We start from the raw sequence: 23001 nt of genomic DNA on the forward strand, positions 1-23001 counted from the left end.
CCACCTTGTTCTTTGGCTGCCTAGTCTTGGGTTGCTTGATGTTCTTGGGAGTCTTCTTCACTCAGTCACCCTCATCTTACTGCTCCCATCCTCAAAGTCAACAGCACAAGAGCCTAAGCACATCTGCTCTGGTGTCAAGCCCAGATTCCTCACCCTGGGTCTGAGGAGAGCCCTCTTTGGCCTAGCTTCCCCTGTGTGTTCCTTGCTCTGAATCTCTGGTGCTTTGGTACCTGATACCCCTGGCTGTGCTATCTTCCCCTCACAGTCTCTCCTTTAAAGAGTTGCTCCTGTGTATTATCTGTGGTTGCTTCCTTTTTGCTCCGTTCCCAAACACCAGGTCTATTCTTGGAACGTCCGGCTAGAGCACTCGTATTGACGTCAAAATTACTCAACAGTTATTGTCAGGAAGGACTTGATTTGCATTTGAATAGAGTGGCTTTTTAATGTCTCAGAAATAAGATGCTGTTGGGGACAATGTCTGGAAAGATTCCCCAAGGTAACTGTGAAGAGGCAAATTGCAAGCACGTCTCTTCTTGAAATTTCTTGAATCCCCCAGGTGTGGTGAGAATAGGAAGAAAACCACCTGTGTTCGATGAAGGAGTATAGCTGCTTTCTCCACACACCACTTTCGTGCACTCTGTCCTAAGGCCTGGTGGGAAAAACAGCACTACTCCAGCTTCCTGACAGGAACTGCAAAGCCCCTCTTGAAAATACTCTGTTCAATCTGATCCAGTCACTCATGGCTGTTCCTGAGGAGGAGGGGAAAAGTACAGAAGGGAGTCTGTAACCTCAGCTGATTTTCCCATTAAACCAATGACCATCAGGTTTCTGTCATTTGCTACTAAGAACTTGGTTTGGATGCATCTGGGTCAGTTCAGCTCCTGGAACTCTCTCCCAAATAAATGGCAGGTTAGGGGACTGTAGGCCTTGATTGTAGGATTGCTACATCAATTTTCCAACCTGAGACTGTGAGTTCTCCTCAGGTGAGTTCTTACCACTACTATATTGTCTGTGCATGAGTGTTATAAGAGCCAATTATTGATGCGTTCCATGAATATCATGAATGCAAATAATGGCTAGTTAAATGTCCTGTGATTTTGTCCACGTGCTTGACTGTGAGCAGAAAGTTTCTTACCAGCTATAAGCAGAAATATCCCTTCTCCATCAGCAGTAAGGAAGTGGATATAGTTTTGCTGCTACCAGTTCCCTGTGAAGTAGACTGTCCTTTAATGTAGATGATGAAAAGGAGCGTGGGAACATAGAGGGCTACAGGAATGAATGCTGCCTGACTGATATCCTGGGCTGTATCTAATAGATTGGATGTTAGGAAAAGCTTCTCAGAAAGAGCAGTAAGGCGGTGGCAAAGGCTGCCCAGGGAGGTGGAGGAGTCACCGTCCCTGGAGGTATTCAAGAAAAGGGTAGATGTGACACGGAGGGACATGGTCAGTGGGCATGATGGGTTGGACTGGATGGTCTAAGTGTTTTTTTCCAACCTTACTGATTCTCTTATTCTAAGCAAATGAAGTTCTTGGCATGCAGCACTGGAGTGTGTAGAACTGCTTTTCTGGAGGGGAAGATACATCCTGGGATTCACCCAGATAGCTCTAGCGTACGGTATGCTAACTTTTAAGCTGGTACATCACTGAAGGTCGGGCCTTGAATCTTGCACAATTGCTTGACCTTGTTGTGCTTCATGTCCCTACCTTAGAAATAGGGATGACATTTCTTCCCAACATCATAGATGAGAGGGGCCTGTTGGGATCCTTGATAGGAATAGATGTTTTGTAAGCACCTATAGCCAACAGAAAGCAGCTTCAGGTGGTACCTGTGTGCAGGCTGAGGCATTAGAACTGACTATCCCTGGAGAGCAAGCTGTGACCAGGAATGGAGCAGCTTTTCAGAGCTGTCCCAGGGCTCTGCACCCTCCGCAGTCACTCAGCTCTCAGCTGGGAAGGTCTGGGTCATATTGTTGGGGCAATTGGACTTGAAAATCAAAGCTCAGCGTTTCTGCTCCAGCTCTTCCCTGCTCCTCACCCAGCCCACTCCAGCAAGGCACTCAGGGCAGTGAGCCAAGGACTTTTCAATCACACTGTTACCAAGAAGGACATGAAGCCTTCCAAGCTCAGGCTGATTGCATGTTTGTGCTGAACAGTGTTACTGTTTACAGATAAACAGAGCACAGTTCCATCTGTGTGCTGTGTGCAGAGCAGCATGGGTTGGGCTGACCTCCTGCTGCACCTCCCAGGCCTTCCGTTCGCCCTGCTTTCTACCGCTGGAGGTATTGCTGTAGCTGTTTTCCTTTCTGAGCCTCTCTGGGGAGGTGAACTTCAAGACCTGCCTAAATCTTGCAGGACTTGCTGGCAGAGCCACAGCTGTCCCCAGGGTGACTGCTATTTGTCTAGATGCCCTCAAGGCAGCAACGCTAAGAAAACTCCTGTGGCAGAGAAAGAGCATGTTCCCATTTGAAAGCTTCATGCTAAGCCTGGCTTGTGGGGCAGGGGTCCCAGACTGCTTGTAGAGAATGTGTCTGACTGACTATAGTCAGTTCCCGCTTGTGGTATCCCTGCCATCACGTGGAAAGTGCACACAGCTCACTATCCCATCCTTAATGTCTGTTTGACTAATCCTTGCTGTGTCAGCAGCTGCAAACACTGAGAAATGAGATGTTGCACAGCTTAGTATATCTGTGTAGTTGGGAAACCTTCACTGCTTGCTAAATATAAGCCTCTCAGCTAATTGCAGGCCAGAGAGCTTCTCATCCCTAACCTCCTCCTGTCCTTTCTTGGGTGTCATGTGTGCTCAGCACAGTGTGGTCAGACTGACTGCATGCAGGATATCAGAAGGGAGCTTCTTTTATATTGGCCTCTTGAATACCCATATGTACCCCAACTCAGTTTGTAATGTAAGAGGTGAGTGCAGCACATACCAGGGGCAGAACAAGGCATGTTTCACCCCTCTGCCACGATCAATGAAGCACTGGTACAGGTTGCCCAGAAATGTGGTGGATATGGAGGTACTCAAGTCAGGCTGGACAGGGCTCTAAGCACCTGTTGTAGCTGTAGGTGTTCCTGCTCATTGCAGAGGAGTTGGACAAGATGGCCTTTAAGGGTCCCTTCTGACTCAATTCCATGATCAGTCAGCCATAGCAGGTGGATTATGTGAGCACCCTGATATGAGCTTTCAAGCTAAGAATGGGAACTGAGCCTAAATTTTGTTTAGTTCATACGGATGGTGCACAGTGTAGCTGATACTGCTGCAAGGAAGCTGAGGCTGCCAGCTCTGCACTGGCTTAAATGCAGCAGGATGGAGAGGAAGGTCACACTGCTGGGGCAGAAAGGCATTGCTGGGGAAGTCCTGCCGGGTGGCAATGGAGAAGTTCAGCCAGCCAAAATTCCCATTTCAGACTGGGAAAGCCAAGGGTGAGGAGCCAGCTCGGTGCTGCTAAAGCAGAGGTTGACCTTCATCCATCTTCTGTAAGCTAACCGTGTCTTGGATGATGTTCATTACTTCGCTTTCCAAATCTGTGAGGAAGGCTAGAAAAGGATTTCTTAAGAGCAATAACAATGAGTGATTTCCTTCATCCTGTGCTCTCTTAATAAGTTTTTAAAACTGTGGTCAACTAGGGATCTTCTAGGTCAAAACTCAGCCTGCTTTTCCTTTAACTTTGCCCCAGTCCCTCCCTCACCACCCACAAGAAGCTCACTCTGCAAAACTCTAGCAGCAGCTTGACACAAATTGAATTTGGCTTACTCACCTTTCTCAGTAATGCTGACTACAGTGGTGTTCAGCCAGGGTTTGTGAGCTTTTCCGCAGTGTGCTGAATGGTTTACCAGAGAATCTGCCATCTCAGGTTTTTAGGTAGGCCCTCAACTAGAGAGTTATACTTTCAAATCTCACTCACACACTTTGGCCTCTCCAGCTGCACTTGGACCTCTCTAAGATAAATAAAAGAGCTAGAGGTAGGTGCATGCCCCAGGGATAACCTCACGCATGGATGTTAACCCAAATGCCAGACCGACATACGTATCTCATTTTTGTGATGAGGCAGGGAAAGAGAAGAAGCAATTTGATTCTTTCTCGCTATGTCACTCCTGATAACTTTGGTTTCCAGTTTTTCCATGAGTGAACTGCAGATGCTTCTGAACTCAAATGGATTTGATGTCCCGATGTCCTAGCAAGCTCATGCAAATCTAGGTCAGTACATGAATGGACAGTCTGGGCCCTGTCCACTCTATCTGGAGGACTCAACATGACCCAACTTTAGGGCCATATGAGGAAAATAGTGTTTGACAAGTTATGATGCTCCTTCCAGATATACTTATTCCATCTCTTCGCATCTGCTGTGCCAGGTTGCTTTTTCCACACCTCTGGTAACATTATGAGCCTTGTCTTTCATGTCCCTATCACAGAGTGGATGTCCTGCTTAGGAATGCAGTCATTCCAGTTGTGCATTGGGCTGTAGGCTTAATTTCTGATCTTGTTCTCAGAGCAGATGTTGTATACCACATTCTCAATCATTTTCTTGAAACTTCGTTGAAATTTAGTTTAGAGTAACCAGATACAAGTTGGCTCCCCATCTACGTTCAACTTGGTGCCTTGAAAGTCCAAGCAAAGGCTGACCTACCTTAGGCACAGCAGCTGTCTCACCTCCCAGTAAGTTACAACTTTTTTCATTGTTATCACACCGATATGAATTTTCTTACACGACACCAAGGTTTGCTACTTTCCCTTCTTATTCTTCTGAATGAGCAAGGGTTGAATGGGAGTGGAGACCCAAAGCCCTCTCCGTCCCTGGGGAGGTTGTTGCAGGTCAAGGCTGAGACCTGCAGGGCTGGCACTGCATCCCCCTATGATCCTCCTTCTCCTCCTTTGGGAGACAGCACCATGTGAGCCTCTGTGAGAGCATGGCATGCCCAGAGGCATATGTATGGGAAGAGAAAGCCACAGTGTGGTGCTGCAAATGCAGTGCTGAGAATTCAGCACCTCGACAGTCAATGGCACGTTCACTTCTCAGCCCCCTGGTGTCTCCCAGGTGTGGCTAATCACTTACAACCAGGCACCCCCTCCTTGGCCTTCACCACGGACATGGCCCTCCTCTTTACAGCTCTACTAGAGCGTGTTCAAGTTTCTGTCAGAACCAGAAACATGCCACACGCTGCTCTAATCCCTTTAGCAGTGCACAGACTCAAGCAGCTCTCCAATAAAAGAGTGAGTGCCACCCTGAACTTCCCTAATTTGTCACAGTCAACAGGATTTTTTTCCCTCTCTTTCACAGCACAGCAGTAACTTAACACGTCTGTGATGCACTGGCTGGCCTTTGTCTCATCCATAGACTGATGGAAGCACTGAGGGCAGCAGTGGGCAAAGGATGCTCAGCTACGGGGACTTGGGAAAAAAAGGCTTCCCCTGCAGCCATTTCCATCAGCCCACAGCAGAGGGAGAGAAGGAGGAGATCTTTCCCAAGCCAATCACCTCTCTATGCTCCCCAGAGTGCAGGTTGCATATATCTGTATGGCACAAGGCACTCCCCTCCATGAGCTGGAGCGCAGTGAGGCACAGGTGGGTGCTGCCATCTCAGCAGAGCAGCAGGGGCTGGGACTCCCCAGCTCACCCCTGTGAGGTTTACAATTTGTACATCCTCAGACAGATGGGGCTGCCTGGTTGCACAGCAATGCCATACAGGATGCAGCAGCAGCCCTGCTGAGCAGCGTATTTTTTCCTTTGTGCCTTTGCGCCTTGTAAATCGCAGCCAGCAATGGGGACAAACAAGTTTTTTTTTCCCTCCTGTATTTAGGAAATCTCTCTTCTTTCTTCACCAGCCGAGTGTGCTCTGGGATACTTGATGCTCCCTGAAAATGGCAATGGCAATGGAGGCTGCATCCTCTTCCACACCTCATGCGTATGGCTGCACCTGTGTGTGTCACGGAGTGTCCTAGCAGCTGTGAGCTTATGGGTTGCACTGAGAAACACAGGATTCTCAGAAACAGCACTGGAAGTCCCACTCTTGAGCACATTCCCATTGTTTCTTAAGGGTCTAGAGAGGGTTGTGTGTATATATACACGCAATGTGCATTAAAAACACACGCAGTGTAACACCAGCCAGAATGGTTGTTTTCCTTTCAGGATGGTGACCCTGTCTGAGGGAAGCTGATGAAGCCCTACAGGAGGGAGATCTGAGTCATGAGAGCCTTCTCATGGAAATTTACTTCCTGGCCTCCTTTCTGCTGCACACTGAGAACAGAAGATGAACTAGGACATGGTAGAGGGAAGCTGCAATGGTATGAGCTCTCCAGAGCACAATAAGCAGTTTTCGTTCCTATAAAACATGCAGTCTTTCGGTATCTTTGCTCTTTCCTGCTTCTCGTTCCTCCCCTTTGCCCTCCTTGCTCCTAGCCCAGCTCCGTGGTGGCTGGTCACACATCCATTCAGCAACTTGCAAGGTCTCATCATTTATAATTCTTAGACACACAAGCTGCCACTTTCACATACGGAAATTCCCAAAGGTCAGAGAAGGGAAATGGTTAATTCCTTTTATTCAATACCTAACCTCCCCCCTCATCCCCCACTTTCCACCCCCACCCTGTGTGAACAGGAAGCTTGAAAAGGAAAAGCTTTCTGAATCCAGCAGCTGGGAATGGAGGAATCCTGGAACTTTATGCTGCAGAAGTTTGGAGACAACAATAAAGGTTCTCTCCCCCCACCCCCATCCAAATAGCAAGTATACATAAAGTAGTTATCTCTTCAAAAAATCATATGGGGGATGGGAGGGTCAAAATCCCAGCAGGCAAGTATTGAATTGGCTGAAGCTCCAGCAAGAAGAAGGAGACCCCTGGGCATTCAGATCTGACTGTACCATCAGCTTGGTAAGCTGGAAACACAGGGAAGAAGCCTAACCAGATGGTGATCATACAGGTGCAGTTTGTGACTTGGCTTTGTTTGCACTGCTCTCTGAAATGCTACATGACGTGATGTGGACCTGAACGTCACACATAGCGTTGTTTCTCCCCATGGGACTGGCCACAGACCTTTCCACATCAGCCCTTTCAGATGTGGAAATGACTAAAACTTGATCCATCTTTGGATTTTTCCTACCAGAGCAGGAAGATGAGGGTGATTTTCTTAGAAATAACCAGAGTGACTGCCAGGATTGATGGTTTATTCAACAGAGTGCGTCACTGCTGCAGCTGCATGAGGGTGGGAAGAGCTGTGGGTCTCTTTGGAGGAAAAAGGTGCCTGGAGTGTTGCTGTGTAGGTGCCCCAGTGTCAGTTTGTGGCCCATCTTGTCTCAGTTTGCCCTCATGAAGCCTACAGTAGCAAATAGATGCACACAGGTGTTGCCCATTGTTGCACATCCATGGCCTTGTCCTGTGAACCCTGTGTACTGCCAGCCCCACAAAGGGCTTTCATAACTGAAGACGGCAATGTCAACAAGAGAACAATCCAGTGGCCAAACTGCACCATCCTCTCCATTTATAACCCTAAATCTCTTTCTGCAAGACCCAAAGCCATGCGTGCATTTGGCTTATCTTGGCCAGGACCTCATTACAGCCCAGGAACACATTCATGAGCCACCTGAATGCAGCCACTACTCCTTCGCAGGGCTTTTTCTCTCACCACTGCCACAATGCTGCTTGCTGTTCCCCCACATCCAGCCCTGATGGACCCATGATTGGTGGGGCTACATGCCCATGTCCCACTGCCCATTCATTGCTTTCTTCCACCCAGGGCCAAATCAGTGCATGGAATTGTGAGCTGCAGCCCTTGGAGAGCAGGCAGAGCTGTGGTGTGCTGGAAGGGGAAGTAGCAATTGCTGCCTGAGTCACAGTTGGTGTAAATACCGCATCATATTTGACAACTGCTCTAAGGCAAATCTTCATTAGTAGTATTTTGTTTTACTTCAGGGACTGCTTTCTGAAGTTTTCCTTTTTTTTCCCCACTCAACATTGAGATCAACATTGTAACATCCCCTTTGAACTTGCGACAATAAAATTTCCTTCCCCACTGATTTAGTCCTTTTCCACTTGGCACGCATGGACATTTTCCCTGCTGTTTCTATGGAACCAAAGTCCCCATGAGTCCCTTTTGTTTACTTCCTTGTAAGCAGTTGAACATCATTGGTGAGGTCAGGGGAAGGTGTGTGGCTCTGAGACTAGTGACAGCAATGTCAGCAGCACCGTAGGCTGTAAAATAACCCAGCCTCAACACCTATCCCATCTACAGGCTCATGCTATAAGGATGGGATAGGTATTTGCAAAATACAATTAAGAAAGCTAAATAGAAGATTTCCTTCTGAAAATATTTTTGTTCACATTCTTCCTCAGCTCTGGCTCTCCTGTCCCTCAGTTCTCATCCACCTCCATTCTGACTGCAGTGCTGATAAGCAATTTCCATTAAAAATTAGCTTAGAAATAGACAGTGGTTTCGAAAATACTTTTTTAAAAAAATCCTTATTGTCATGCATTGTGCAACTGCTCCCTAGCACTGCTACAGCTGCAGCCCCTTAGCCCAGGCAATCTCTCTCTGAGCAGGGGACCTGCAGGATTTAAACTGGATATAAGGAAGAAGTTTTTTACAGTATGGGTGGTGAGGCACTGGAACAGGTTGCCCAGAGAGATGCTTGATGCCCTGTCCCTGGAGGCACTCAAGGTCAGGCTGGATGGGGCTCTAAGCACCCTAATGTAGCTGTAGGCGTCCCTGTTCACTGCAAGGGAGTTGGACTAGATGACCTTTAAAGTCCCAATCAACTCAGACAATTCTGTGAGTCTGTGATTCTATGATTCCTTCTCTTTGATGCAGCCTTGGAACCAGGATCCATCGCTGTCCCCAGCTGGATATATCATCACAGTGCTGCCACCACTGGTCTCCTCTGCAGGGGACAACCACTCCCAGATAGTATGGGCACCTTGGGTCATTAGACAAGGGAGAAATAATGGTTCCACCAATGCGTTGTGGCTCAGAGTAAATGAAAAGGGAAGAGAGCAATGGTGGGGGAGTGGAGGATATAGCTGAAATCTAACCTTCATCACATCTTCCATATTTCACCTGTGCCCAGTGACTCAATTGGACACAAAAGCCCTTCCACATTAACCTCAGAAAAAAACACAGTGTTCAGTATCTTAAAGATTAAAGCAGTTTGGTGATGGAAATAGGAAGCTGCTGAAGAACCGACTAATCATGTTTCTTTGTACTAGCTCTTGCAATAATATAGCAATGAAAGACTTTTCACTTCCTGAGTTCCTCAATATACTTCCTCTTACCTAATATCTTTGTTATGTGAATACAATTTCTGTTCCCATGAACAAGGAGGATGCTTCTTATTGGTTTCCAAACATTACTGAGAAGCTGAGACTATGGTTTTTTGAGTAATTACATTCAGGTCTGGCTGTTGTGACGTAGAAATTACTTATATTTTTCTCATCATAGTCTTCAAATTCCAGCTGTCTAGGTAGGGTGACACAGAAAGGACAACATGTGTCATGCCTGGGCACCTTTGGAGGACAAGGCCTATTTTGAGAAGTGACATCACTATTTACAGACCTAAATCCAAATGACTTTCTCAAATGCTTCAGACCAGATCTTCAAAAACGGTCAGATGTTTCATATTGAGGAATATCAATGGCAATTACATGCTAACATTTCTTGGACTGTGGTTGGAAAGTAGAGTCAGAGCTGTAAATCACAGAGGCATTTTTGGAGGTGTAACTCAATGTTGATCTCAATTGTGACAGTGTAAGGCCAGTACAGGGGATGCAGAGGGTTGGGCTGGGGCTGAGGCTGTGGGGAGGAAGTCCAGCAGCTTGTTTGTGCTCTCCGGAAGGCAAGCATAATTCACCAAACAAATGTCAGGAGAGTCACATCCCGCTCTCCTGGCAGCGAGGAGAATTAACCAGGGAAGAAAGCTGTCTCAGAAGTGGTGTACGAGGCTGTGTCTTCCAAATGTTTGCAAGACTGTGGACTCAGAGCTGGGGCTCAGTCCTGTCTTTGATCCTGGCCCTTGTTTTGTGCTGCATTGATGGTTTCAGGCAAACCCACATCTTGGAGAGAGAGGTGGTTCACCGGGAGCTGTGGCATAGGAGGATGGGTATGACATACAGATGGCCCATTTTCTGGCTGTGCTTAACTCAGCATGGCTGAAGTTGTCCTGCATTGTGTTGAGGAGCATTGCTGTGGCAGGGTGACTCAGGTTGGCTCATTGATCCAGCAAAAAAACTGATGCACCAAAAAAAAAAGAAAAAAAAGGAAAAATCTTCCATCAGGTCTTTCAGTAGCCTGCAGGTTTGTTGCTTTCAGTGCAAGGGAGGTGCCAGGAGTGCATGGCTAGGAGCGGGCAGGAAGAGCAGGACCACCCTTTTCACCAGCAGCCCACCATCAGATCAGATTAAGCCCAAATGGGAAACTGCACCCTGAGGGTCAGCAGATAGTACTGCTGGTCAGTGCACAGCCAGAGTCCCCATTGTTCGGATCTATTTTCATGGGTGTAACTCTGCTGGTGCTAACACTGTTGTCTCTGCTATATCTCCATAGGTCCCAGAGAGAAGCAGAGGATTGCTGGCTTAGAAGAAAGCTTGCTTCCCAGGTTATAGTGTTAGCTGAACCACACAGACGACTGGCTGTGACCAGACAAAATGGCCTTGCTGAATTAAGCCAGACAGAAGAAACAAACCCCCCCAAAAAATCATGTCCCAGTAGGTAAAAGTGTAAGAGTGAGAGAAGGAGGCTTGGGAGCATTGGTAAGGAAAGAAGAGCTCCAGGATAATGTAATCAGGACATCCTTCAACCAATTACAGCACATGCACATTATCTGCAGATCTTACCCTTGGTGTTATTCAGCTCATATGCTCTCAATTCACTACAAAAGAGCAAAAAAGGAGCCATCGGGATGATCTGAGAACCCGCCCTTTCTGTCCTGCACCCTAGCTGACAGCACAGGTAATGACTTATTTTCATTCTTATGTGTTTTATGTCAACCTGATCAATGTTCCCAGCAATGTCAGTGATAAAACACCAGACAGTAGCAGAAGCTGAGGGTCCCCTCTCAGCAGCAGCCCCAGCGTGGTTGCTGCTGGAAGGGAGGTGCTGAGAACCTGGCCAGATATTCAAGCTTTCATTTGTTTTGCTGCCCCACTTAATCCTCACAGCGTCTGAAGCCAGAAACGCTTCACTTAGATTAATGAGCCAAACTAAAACAAACCCGCAGGCTTCAAGCACATGAGCTCCTGTTTAACACTGTGAGACCCGCTACCAACAGCAGCTTGGCTGTGGCACAGCTCACTGAGAGGAAACCTCCTATTTCCCCTTTTGGGCTTTTCTCCAGAGATGAGGGGCTGGTGAGAGGATCTGAGGACCCATTGAAGTTTGTGCTGCTGTTGCCACCTAAATCCCCCCTCCCAGCTGAGGTGGGCTGCTAGATCATAGAGTCATAGCATTATTAAGGTTGGAAGGACTACTAAGTTCATCTAGTCCAACCATCAGTCCCTGCCTGTGACTGCTCTAGCATGTCCCTCACTGCCACATCTGCCCTGTTCTGGACCACCTCCAGGGACAGTGACTCAAGCACCTGTCTGGGCAGCTTGTTCTGATACCTCACCATTCTTTGTGAGAAGAAATCTTTTCCTACTGTCCAACCTGAACCTACCCTGGTGCAACTTAAGATCATTAGGTGCCCACCATGCAGCTGCACTGAGCAGATGCTGGAGGAACTCTGGGCAAAAAGTCATCAATTCTGACTTAACACTAAGCAAAAATATCTCACTGATCTCATTTTGGAGTAGCTCCTGCTTTTTTTCTTGTGTTGGTAAAATAATTTCACTGCTCTATGTTTATGGTGTATAAAGAGGTCCAAATCTCTCCTTTCTTTGTTTCTCAAAGATCCTCCCCAGATATTTTAGGAAATCCCAGACAAATTAAGCAAAAGGCTGAGCTGCAAATGAAAGAAAAAGGGATGTGAGTGAAAGCAGCAAGTAAACAAAACAAAACAAAACAAACAAACAACAACAACAACAACAAAACAAGGTTTTTTTAAAAGAGGCTAAAAAAATTCATGTCAAGGAAGAAAGGGGGAAAAGGGAAGGAAGGAAAAGAGCTTCCCTCCTGCCAAGTGCACACAGCAACCTTCATTCTCTCAGAAGTGTTATTTCTAGCCAAAGCCAAATGAAATGGCTGAACTGAAATAAAAACATCAATTTTTGAGATTGGCTCTGCACATCGCCAGCACAGAGGTGATGAGAGGCTACCAGTGAGGAAGGTGGGGAACAGGAAAGGAAGCTTGAAAAGTTCGAAAATAACTATCAGCTAATTTTAACCACAAAAAGGATTATCCTAGTTTAGAATAATAGCTGCGATGCTGTAGAAGGCATTTTTCCTGTTATTTCTATTTGAATGTGTAGATAAGGGAGTGCAACTCCTTCCCTCTGCAAATAAGTCATTACGCATGGCAAAGTACTGCCAGGCTCTGTTGCCAAAATATGTTGCCGAAAGCTGGGCAGCTGCCTCCAAGCAAGCAGAGAGCAGCTGCTGTCACCTCGGGCGTCTCTTCCACAATTGCAATGAGAATCCCTATGGGCAATCTCCATGGGCAATCTCCAAGTTTTGCATCCTGGCATGGGAATCCCCAGGTCTTTTAGGAAGAGCAAGTAGCAGAAAATCCTCCTAAATCCCATGTGCTTTCTCCTCCCTGGGAATTCTCTGCTCGTAGCTGTCCCCACAGCATTGGAGTTCCATGAGGCTCCCTCCTGCTTGTGCAGTGAAGGAATCCGGGTGGAATTTCCCCTGTCATGCTGACACCCAGGCACCACGCCGTGCACTACAACTTGCCATGTGTGACTCGTCCTCTCTTTGCAGATGAGAGGCACAATTTCACCACAGTCAAGACAGTCTCTGGAAAAAATGGAAATGGAACTCAGGCCAAAAAATTCCTGCAAACAGAGTGCTAGGATCATTGGACCATATCTCTTATTTGCATTGGTGCAAATCAAGATGTGTGTTTATTGTGCATAGCGTGAGGAGCTGAAATGGAGGAAGATCAGATCCTAGGTTTAACTAACACCAGAAGTTGTATTTACGTCAGCCAGAAAAGGGTGTCTTTGCTTGGATATTGTATTCAGAGTGTTCTGTAGCTCTGAGGTTTTATTTTCCTTTTCCTAACCATAAAAAAATAATAAAATGAGATTAACATAAAGATAAGAACCTGAGCCAAGGGGGCTGGCACCGGGTCCTGGCCAGCTGCCCAAATCCTTCCCTGTCACCTCCTGGGGCAGCCAGGCACTGCAGGAGGCAGTGCCCACCGGTGGCACACCTGGGGCAGGTGAGCCCGTACTATATCCTGCTTTGCCCTCCACCACTGCCATCCCAAACCCAAGAAGCAGCAGTTGTGCTGATCTTCTCAAGTCCTAAAATCAGCTCTTGGGAAAGCAAAAGAGCAGACAGTTAGACACTTAAATCAGGACATTTGCTCACGAGAAGCTGATTCCTTCAAATCCAGAAGGGGCACAGCTGTGCTGTTTTACTACCATGAGCAGGATATTATTTATATGCATAGAAATACATCTTTTTAAACTCATATTTCAGGCATCTGTGTTTACTCTGCTGCAAGCAGGTCAAGTAAGGAAGCGTTCTAGTTCATGCTGATGTATACTGAAAGCTGTTCACTGTTTCTGCTGGAAGTCTCTGAAAAGAAAGTACAGTGCTTGGGAATTAATACCAGAAGGGAGAATGTCATGTTAAGGCAGGGAAGGACAAGTTCTACCTGTGAGTGCAGGATGCAGGCATGGCCATGGGGTGCTGGTACCAGCCTCTGCAGGAAGGTACATCTTTCTGTACCTGCATGCCCCAAACTCTGAGTGCTACAGCTGCATGAATGTCAACCCAGCAGCATCAGGCATCACAGGACTTTTAGCTGCAGGGTCACCCATTCCTTTCCACGACTGCCACAGAAGATGCATGCTTTAAGTGCCTACCGAACAACACATCACTCACGCAGCAGGCAGTGGTTGGGCCACGAAGCCACAGATGCTTTCCTATGAAGTCCTGTTTCTAGGCTACATCTCCCTGAACTCCTTCCACAAAGCTAATGAAAGGCTGATTTACAGGAACAGTGTTTGTGTACACGGTTCTGTTGCTAGAGATTGGCCATGGTGACAAAAGATTTCTGCAGCAGCCTGGTCACACAAATGATTTCAGGGATTCTAAGATACCAGCTCTACAAAGAAGCGTTCCCATGGCTGGGTGCTGTATCAGCTATGAGAAATGACAGCAATATATCTGCCTATGCAGGACTGCTAGGTGCCGCTCCAGAGATAAGCCTTCTCACCAGCCTGGCACATGTGTACATATATCACAATTTACTACAGTTTTCACTTGGGAAAACAGCTATCAGGAGTATCCACCGTATGCAAAGTCCCACAGTTCCCACAGGTTTCTGACAGTTCTGACAGAACTGGGGACAGGTCTGTCCCCTGCAGTTGCTGAGTCACGTACCTCAGTTCTGAGGAGCATGTAGGGTCACTGCCATCCTGGGGACAGCTGCTCTTCCATCTGTGCTGGGGATGGCCATGAGCTCCCAGGCAAACAGATCCCCCCTGTTAGGTTGGGACAAAAGTAACCACCAACTTCTCCCTAACGGCACTCTCACAAAATGAGAGCGCTAGCCCTGGGAAGCCACTGCACCGCAGTTTTTAACCACTCCTTTTCTGGACCTGATCTGTGGTCATGATTGCAGTTACACAACTTGCCATAGCTGTGATAATCCGTGGAGGAGGAAGAGCTACCAGCTGCAAGAGGTGCCCCCACTGCCTGGATTTAATCTCTGGCTCTGGAACTAGTGGATGGCTTATAACGGTATGAAGCAGAGAAAATCTGCAAGATATAACAACAGCAGTGTGTTTCAGAGGTGAAGATAAACTTTTGCATAAGTAATTGTAGAGAAGTCTCCCAGTTCAGCAAGTCTCCCTAACTACTGGTCAGCATCAGGCCAGCTGAAAGAATCTCCCCAGCTCTGGAAACAGCAGCTTTGGCACTAGTAATGTCAAACAACAGTATTAGGACCCTGAGGCTCTCAAAGATGATGAGAAGTCCAGATGGATCATCTGCTAATGTCCAAAAAAGTTTGAAATCCTACAGCCACAGCAATGTGGCCACGCTTCACTGTGTCACTCGGAGGCTGCCGGGCTCTGCATGCAGAAGTGAAAGAAACTGCAGGAAAAAGCACTTCACAGCCTGCTCAGACATACACCAGCCTTCCCAGAGACAGCTTTAGCTGCTGCTTGCTCTCCTCCTGTGCCCCTTCAAAGCATGACTTGCTCTGCCACACGTCCGCCGCACACCTGGCCAGCAGAACCCTGCAGAGGTGCTCCTCCATGGCGTGGGGCTGGCGATGCCCTGCTGGGATGGCCCCTCCAGAGGCAGTGAGCAGGCTGCTTTCCCAGGCCGTGAGAGGCGTGGTTGTGTCTGTTAGTCTTTATGTGCTTCTCAGAGTAAACTACCTGCAGAGAAGGACCTGAGGAAATGTTGGCAGAGGTGGGGAGCATCCCTTTGAGAGCTGAATTGTTATTTTCTCACCAGGTGCCTGGTTTCTTTCCTTGTGATCATCAGCAATATTTCTAGAAAAAATGTGCCCTTTCTCTGTCCTCTGCTACAAGAGCTCTGAAGGCACAGAGAGTGAAGAGTACCAAGAAACTTTTGGGATGTGCCTTCTCCAAATGCCTTTCTATACAGGGATCTATTCCTCCTTACTAAATTGCATGCGCTTCTTCCCAGAGCAGGTGAAAAATGCAGTCGTGACATTGTACCTAATAGTGACCACGAATGCAACAAGGAGATGCTGTTTTAGTTGATGTTGTCCTACCTGTCAAGTCAGGATGGGAAGCAGGCTCAGCAGCTGTTTGGACATTTCTGTATTGTGTGGCCAGGAACACATATGCTATATCCAGGGATGCAAATTGTAAATTATAATGGAACTCTCTCATCTTTCAATTAAACACGACTCCAATCTATTCAATTGCATTACTACATGCTGACAGAAGGAAATCTTACTTTCCCAGTTTCATGTCTAGAGATAAGATTTAAAATTTTTAATCCCAAAATGTATCAGCCCTGTATATAAGCTTGCTTGCAGAATGAAGGACAACAGAAAGCCTGGAGTCTATTCAAAGCGGTTCTGAGTCAGGCTGCAAATAAACAATTCCATACAGAGTCTGAGTGACACTCCTCTCTCCTGGCTTTGGCCACCATCTCATTAGCCCTGCAGCATCCTCCATGTGTGCAAGTGTTGTCACTGCCCAGGTGAAATTTCCCTGACTCTTAGCCTGCCCATTTAGACTGCCATTTAGACTCTTAGACTGCCCACGTCAGTCCCCTCTCAACACAGTGTCAAGGACAGAGGATAAAAAGAATCCTTCCTCTATGCCAGTACAGTAATGGGCCTCAGTAAATAACCTTATTTTATCTCTGACTTCACCTGTCTGTCCCACCCATTTATGGCCAAAATCACAAGCAAGAGCACACAGGTTATGGAACCAGTTAGCATGGGAATACAGTAGTGAAATAAGCAACAAACACTGGATTCCAGGTCAGAGAAAAGTTTCACTTTTGCCTCTTTGCGTATCTGAAAATACTTCCCACAAACAGCACGGAGTCTTGGCCATTGTGTGAGTTTAAGCTGCTCTAAAGGTTTGCAGTGTGTTCTCTTGCTATATTCTCCAGTCTCTCGGAAAAAAAATGAATTTTATATATATATATAATGTATATATAAAAGGTAAAATGTTACAATCCAGGTTAAAAAGGATAGTCAAGCATCAGTGCCTAGCATTTTCTAAATCCTTCCTTACTTCCCCCCCCAAAAAAACAACAGTCTTGTATAAAGAGGATGCTAAGGAGCATTGATGAATGCTCTATGGAGAGGGAATCAATGAACTTCAATGAAACTCTGCAGGGAATCCCAGGGAAGTTCCCTGCATTGCTGACGTAGCAGCTGCATTGCTTTCCCATCTCCTGGAAATCTCAAGATACTATTCACAGGTGACTGCTGCTGGAAAGGCAGCCAAGCCTCTCCTTGAGCTGTTGCTGGATTACCTTTGTCCTGAAGGGTCCTAAAAGTGACCTCACACTCTTCTCTCAGCACGTGAGATGTGGCTTCAGGATGTGGCTGGCACATTCATGGCAGAGGTCAGTGCTGGCATAAATCCTACAGAGGTAAAATAACAGCAGAAGCTGCTTTGGGTGTAGAAGAAACAATCTGATCCCCTGGAAATGTGTTGCTGTGGGCTTCTTCTAGATGGGCTCCTTAACTCTGTGTTCACCATTCATTACATCTCAAATGTGTTGCAAGAGAATGTCCTATCTTCAGCCATAAAAATCTCCACAAAAAGGGCTGATTCCAGCTTTCTTCTTCCATCCCACACTCCCCTCCAGCTCTTACATCCATTTGATCTCCAGCCAGCAGTTGCAGATGAGGATTTTTGAGATGCTCCTACAGTGATTTGAACTGCAGGCATATAAAAGACTGAGACCATACAACATCTCTGATGAGCCGTACACAAACATGCAGAGAAGGGAAACAGAAAGTTGCTGGGTTCTGCTTACATTTCCTTGCCTGCCCTTGGGTTGCTTAGAGTGTGCTTCCAAGCTTAATCTATCAGTGCAGTATTAGGCAAACAGCTAACTAGTTACTGTTTACAAACCTCCACATAACATTATTCTCCTGCACTTGTGCAAACTTCAGCAGGAATCAAGCCTTAAAAACTTTTCCAACAATCTGTACAACCTGGCACCTAACCTTTGCATTGTATTTTCCATACGGCACGCTGATCTGACCAGGTCCCCTCTGACAAGAAGTGCAAAAACACCCAATGTCTTATATTAGTAAGGACACCAGGAGATACCACTTAGCTGACTGCATTTCATATAGCTTGCAAATACCTTGTGGCAGCTTCTAACCATTGGAGTTACTCTATTTTTTTTTCCTAGCAGTCACTAAAGCCAAACAATTTGAATCTTCAGTAGAACTTGTCAGTTGGAAAATATATTTCTGAGAGGTCTTGAGTGGAGCTAGGAGTTGGAATCAATGATCCTTATGGTTCCCTTCCAACTCTGGATATTATATTATTCTATGTCCCTATCCAATTTGGAGTGCTTCCTTCCCAACCACACTGTATCTATAACCTCCACTTCCAGCCTCACATCTGAGATTTCTGCACAGTGATAAGTGTCTGTAAATGTTCCTCCCCATTTCTCTTTGACCTTTCTTGTTTTGTTCTCAATCCATCCTTCTCCCTCCCACGCATGGATTTTATCTTTCTGTCTATAGCATTCTGAATTTCATCACTTCTCATTCATTGGCCTTGAGTCATTCTTATTCCTGCATAAGGAAGGAAAAAGATTTGCCCTTACATAGAGGGGTGGAAAGATGTCTAACTCAAAATTAAGCCCTGTTGGGCAGCCATTCAAGCTACCCAAAATGCCATCTTGATCTAAGGAGGAGGAAATCCCTCTGAGTGACAGAAGACAAAACCTTTCACAACATTATCTAGGAACCACGTGGAAAAGCGACCTCTATTCTTGAGGTCTTGATTTTATCAAAAAGCAGTATTTTTCACACTTCACAGATTTTGATTCTCTACTGGGCTCAGAAGTGAGTCAGTGACTGTTTTTGAGACTGAAGGTAAACATTACCATCGAGGTAAAATGCTAATTTTTCCATAGAAGCCACACATCTTCAGTATATTGGCAAAGCCAGCAATGAGCATACGGTTCATTTTGGAAATGAAGATGAACGACAAGTTTAAGAGAGTGCAGAATTTAAAATATTGCTCATGCTATCCTCCTAGTGCTGGACTTTTTCATGACAGATTATGACAGATTACTATCATATGGCAGATTACAGATTATTCTGAGAGAAATTTCATCTCAAAAATCACCAATTAGTTAATTCCTATCTAAAATGTGAATCATAGTTTTCACCCAAGAAGGAAAAATTCCTAAAAATATATTTGGGAGAGCCCCAGCCATAAAATCCTGAGAAATATATTTGTTCATGTCCTCTCCAGAGCCTCACTGAATTACATGGGAAGAGGCTTCTCAGAGAGACCAGGTCCAGCGGGGCTACATGGCTATGCAGCCAGCTGACAGTGGGATTTTGATGTGACACCTCCAAGAAGCATTTTGCACATGGGAAGAATACCTGGAAATTTGAGGATTATGGCTTAAGACTGAAAGGCAGATATAGGAGAAGGACCCAGAAGATCATACTGGAATCCCTACGCGAGGCCAATCTGTCTGATTCTATGCACCTTTCTGTCAGCTTAGGTACTTCTGCATTTTGTACGTGTGGGATTTTTTTCCTTTTTCTTCTGGAACATTACATCCCAGTCTGTGCCTTGTTTAGCATGGATATCACTAGAAAGCTAGCAGATTGAAATAATCACCTCATGACTTGACAACTTGTCTTTAAAAGTGAAAATGGCAGAAAGGTAAAAAATCAGATGTATCATTCAGAGTTCAAATGATCGTTCTTCCATCCCACTTGCAAACCAGTTCATTTTTACAGAAAGAGACATGCTTTCTCTTAAAGACTATTGCTTCCCAAGAAAAAAGACAAATAGTCAGTAGAAAAACAATCTAATCAAATGCAAACAGATTTAGCTTTTGCACTCTATCTAATCACTTATACAAAGTTTATACGTTGCATGTTGCAAAAGAGTAACGTGTTCCAAATGGGAATTCTTGAGAAAAAGAGGCCTTCCTCGCCAACCCATCCCCCTCCTCATGGTGAATGCTTTTCTTAAGAGCTTCAGGAACTGGAATTTCTCAAAGCAATGTTGCACCAACACAATCTAGAGGCCCCCGCCCGCTCCCCGCTAACATTCCAATTAAAGTTACAGAAAGCATGTGTTGCACAACGCAAAGACACTTGACTTCTTTTCTTTATAGCCTGTGCAGAGGAAAGCCCCGCTCTTTTGTTCCCTCATTTCAGCTTGAGCCTTGGACATTCCAGTAAATAAATACAGTACTCACATTGGAGAGGGACATCAAACGTCTTCAAATAATCTGTACTTTACTTAATTATTTTGTACCAAAAACATTGATGAATGCATTTTTTCCTTCTAAAGCTTAAAGGGGTGTTCGTTATTTAATATTTATTGAGTAATACTAGATTTCCTATTCCTGGAACTTTCCCATTCATGTAATACTTCTCTCAGTGCAAGGATATGTGTTTCCCCAAATCTGTATCCATTAGCCAGGCAGGAGAGACAGCACGGGGTGAAAACTAGTGAAAACTAGTAGGTGATAGGGAAAAGGGAAATTTCAGGGTTTTAGTCTCAGAGGAACACAGAAAGAGAACACAATGGTTTTTTCTCCTGGTTGAAGAACTTACTAATTAGACACTATGTAGTCACTTTTGACAATTCTTTTCTGTTGCTTCAGGTACAGTGCTGAGTGTGTGCTCCAAGAAGAGCCAGCAGAAGAGAGGAATTTCTGCAGGTCAGCTTTGCATAAGACGTGTACTTCTTAAAAGTATGGAAAAAAAAAAAAAAAAAGAAAGAAAACTCCAGGAAAAAAAAAAGAAAAGCCTTCACCATATTCCAGGATGCTGTGGACTCTAGCTTGTGAAATGCTAAAGTGTTCAACCCAATACCTTTGTTCAAAAGGAATGAAACAAAACACAGGGCAATACAAGAGATCTTCTGAGTCTCATCTTCTGTAGTTGCAGTCACCAGACACAGAATCATTTTCAAAACATGCATAAATAATCTGCTTTTGCTTGAAAGGGACATAGGAATTACTATAGCACTGTTCTCAAAAAAAAAGATTGATGATTTTTTCTCCTGTTGCTGAAAGGAATGTAATCTATGAATAACGCTGTAGTTCCCCAGATTGCTCAAATGAAGTGGGTTGCTATGCTTCTTCTTAATAATTGAACATTTTTTCCAATTTTCAATTCTAAAACCTTCAGCCAGCCAAGTATATGAATCCTGTTGACTAAATGAAAAGAATCATTGGTATCAGCTACTTCCTTTTGATCTAGATTTTTACCAGCAAAGCTAAAATCGCTTCATAACCATCTTCACCGAGTACAGCACTTGTTGAACTCAAAAGCCCATATTTCATATTGCAGATTTTTTACTCTTCTAGCTTATGTCTGACACATCTGTAATTTGCCACTCTCCTACAACATCTCCAGGCACAGCTAGCAGAGCTGGATCCAATCCGCCATTGTGATTTCCATAGCTCAGAGGAGTGCACCCTCCCTGTGCTCCCCCAATGCACCGTTCTCAAGTGTTAGCCTCAGATTCATCATGCTATTGCAAAATGTAAAGTTATCATGATCAATTAGATGACCTTAAAACTCATGCACTTCAGCCATAGATTGGAAAAACAGCATGCTTAAACCCAAATTGTTTGGCAGCCACAGGAAAATACAAATTAGTTTCAGAGCCTCCCTTCTAATAGCCTTAGAGAAAGATGAGCCAAAAAGTGAACCATGGGTGATATTAGTAGAAAAGGATACAGTGCTTTCTCTAGACAGCACAGAAGCACTTCTTTCCTAAAGGAAACCATACAACTCTGTTCAGAATTGTTGTGCAGCTGTCTGTTGTGCCTACTATAAAGAATGCCAGGACATTGCATTGCCTGTGTGGTCTTAAAGAAATTCATACTAAAGAATCATCTTCCTCTTGCAGATGATGCAAGCTTGTATTTGTCCTCAACAGCCAGGCCAGGAGAAGGATGAACCTCCTGGTGTCAACATCCATATCTGACAAGCAGGAAGACACATGATTCCTCTGTGGAAAAGAAGCATGGAAGATTGGAGGTTTCTATGACCAATGTTCTGCTTCATGCAAATTCAGAAGACGTGAATTGGATTTCCTGGAGGGAAGAAGTTCCAGTGAAATGGGGAAAAAGTAACACTGCTGCAAAGCCAGCTGCCTCTAGTACAGGAGGGGTCAGAAAGAGGAAGAAGCAGAATGGTGCTGGAAATGCTGCTGCCCACAAGCATTCCAGCAGCGATGAGGTAAAGCTTTGGAGTAAATTTCCATTGTATTTGAAAAGCAAAGTAAACACTGGAGGATTGCTCAACATCAGCTCTGCATGGACAGGGACAGAGCAGGATTACAGCAAAGGCCTAGCAAAATGCATCTGAGGTATCCGGAGATTGCCAGTATCACTTTAGCCTGTTGAATGCTGTGTGCTTAAAGGTGGTGCAGGTGAGGGATCTGCAAACCACCTCCATCTCTGGCTCATTACAGTGTCTTGCAAGGCAGCCTAGTTAAATGCCCCTGCAGCACACAGAGTACACATCCCACACCTTGTCCCCTATATGACCCAGGTCCTTGACATTCCCACACAGCACCCCACAACAGGACCTCCCCTCCCCAAGGGTCCTCCCCTCCCTGCTCCTTCCTTTCACCCCCTGTCCAGACTGGTGATGCAGCTGCTTCTCTGAACCCTGCACTAGTTGGGACTCTTCCACATTAACCCCCAATATTTTGGAGATCCATATCTCTAAGCAATGCTGAGACTTCAGCAATTCTAGTTTGGCAGTGTCTTGGTGAGTGCTAGACTTTTTACATGCTGTCACAGCTCTTGCTTATCATCTCATTAACCTCATTAATATAGTCATGAGCTGCTGTGAAAATCAACACCACATCTTTGTTAAAGGCTGCTTACAGAGAAAAAAAGGAGAGGCGTAGCATAAAGTTGGGTAAAAGTCTACAAAACTATTCTCAAGTGTACAACCAGTAATCAGTTCAGAGAAATCCTATTTCCTATCCAAGAAATCCGTTCTAAAACCTTTCTGACTCATTTGTTACTGTGTATGCATCCTTGAAGAAATATTAAAATTAGTCATGAGGCATACATTGATCACTACTACTAAAAGTAAAGCATCAGCCACTGATTGAGCATTAAGTCTAGACAGTACTGCAGAGACTGTTCTTTTCTAGATATTCCAACACCCTCAAGAGTTTTCTGAAAGGAGATGGCATTTTATCAAGGACACATGATATG

The 23001-nt window shown here is 45.4% G+C and overlaps 1 long non-coding RNA gene across 1 annotated transcript; it reads left to right on the plus strand.

Moving 5' to 3' along the window:
- The first annotated feature begins 888 nt into the window (after positions 1–888).
- LOC122179659 lies at positions 889–21778 on the plus strand. The gene is made up of 4 exons (XR_006178789.1): positions 889–983; positions 6124–6278; positions 20419–20475; positions 21675–21778. It is a non-coding gene; the product is annotated as an uncharacterized LOC122179659 (long non-coding RNA).
- Positions 21779–23001: the final 1223 nt, after the last annotated feature.

This window comes from Lagopus leucura, unplaced genomic scaffold (genome assembly GCF_019238085.1).
Source record: "Lagopus leucura isolate 7727_CA_CO unplaced genomic scaffold, USGS_WTPT01 Super-Scaffold_1, whole genome shotgun sequence".
Classification (NCBI taxonomy): Eukaryota; Metazoa; Chordata; class Aves; order Galliformes; family Phasianidae; genus Lagopus; species Lagopus leucura.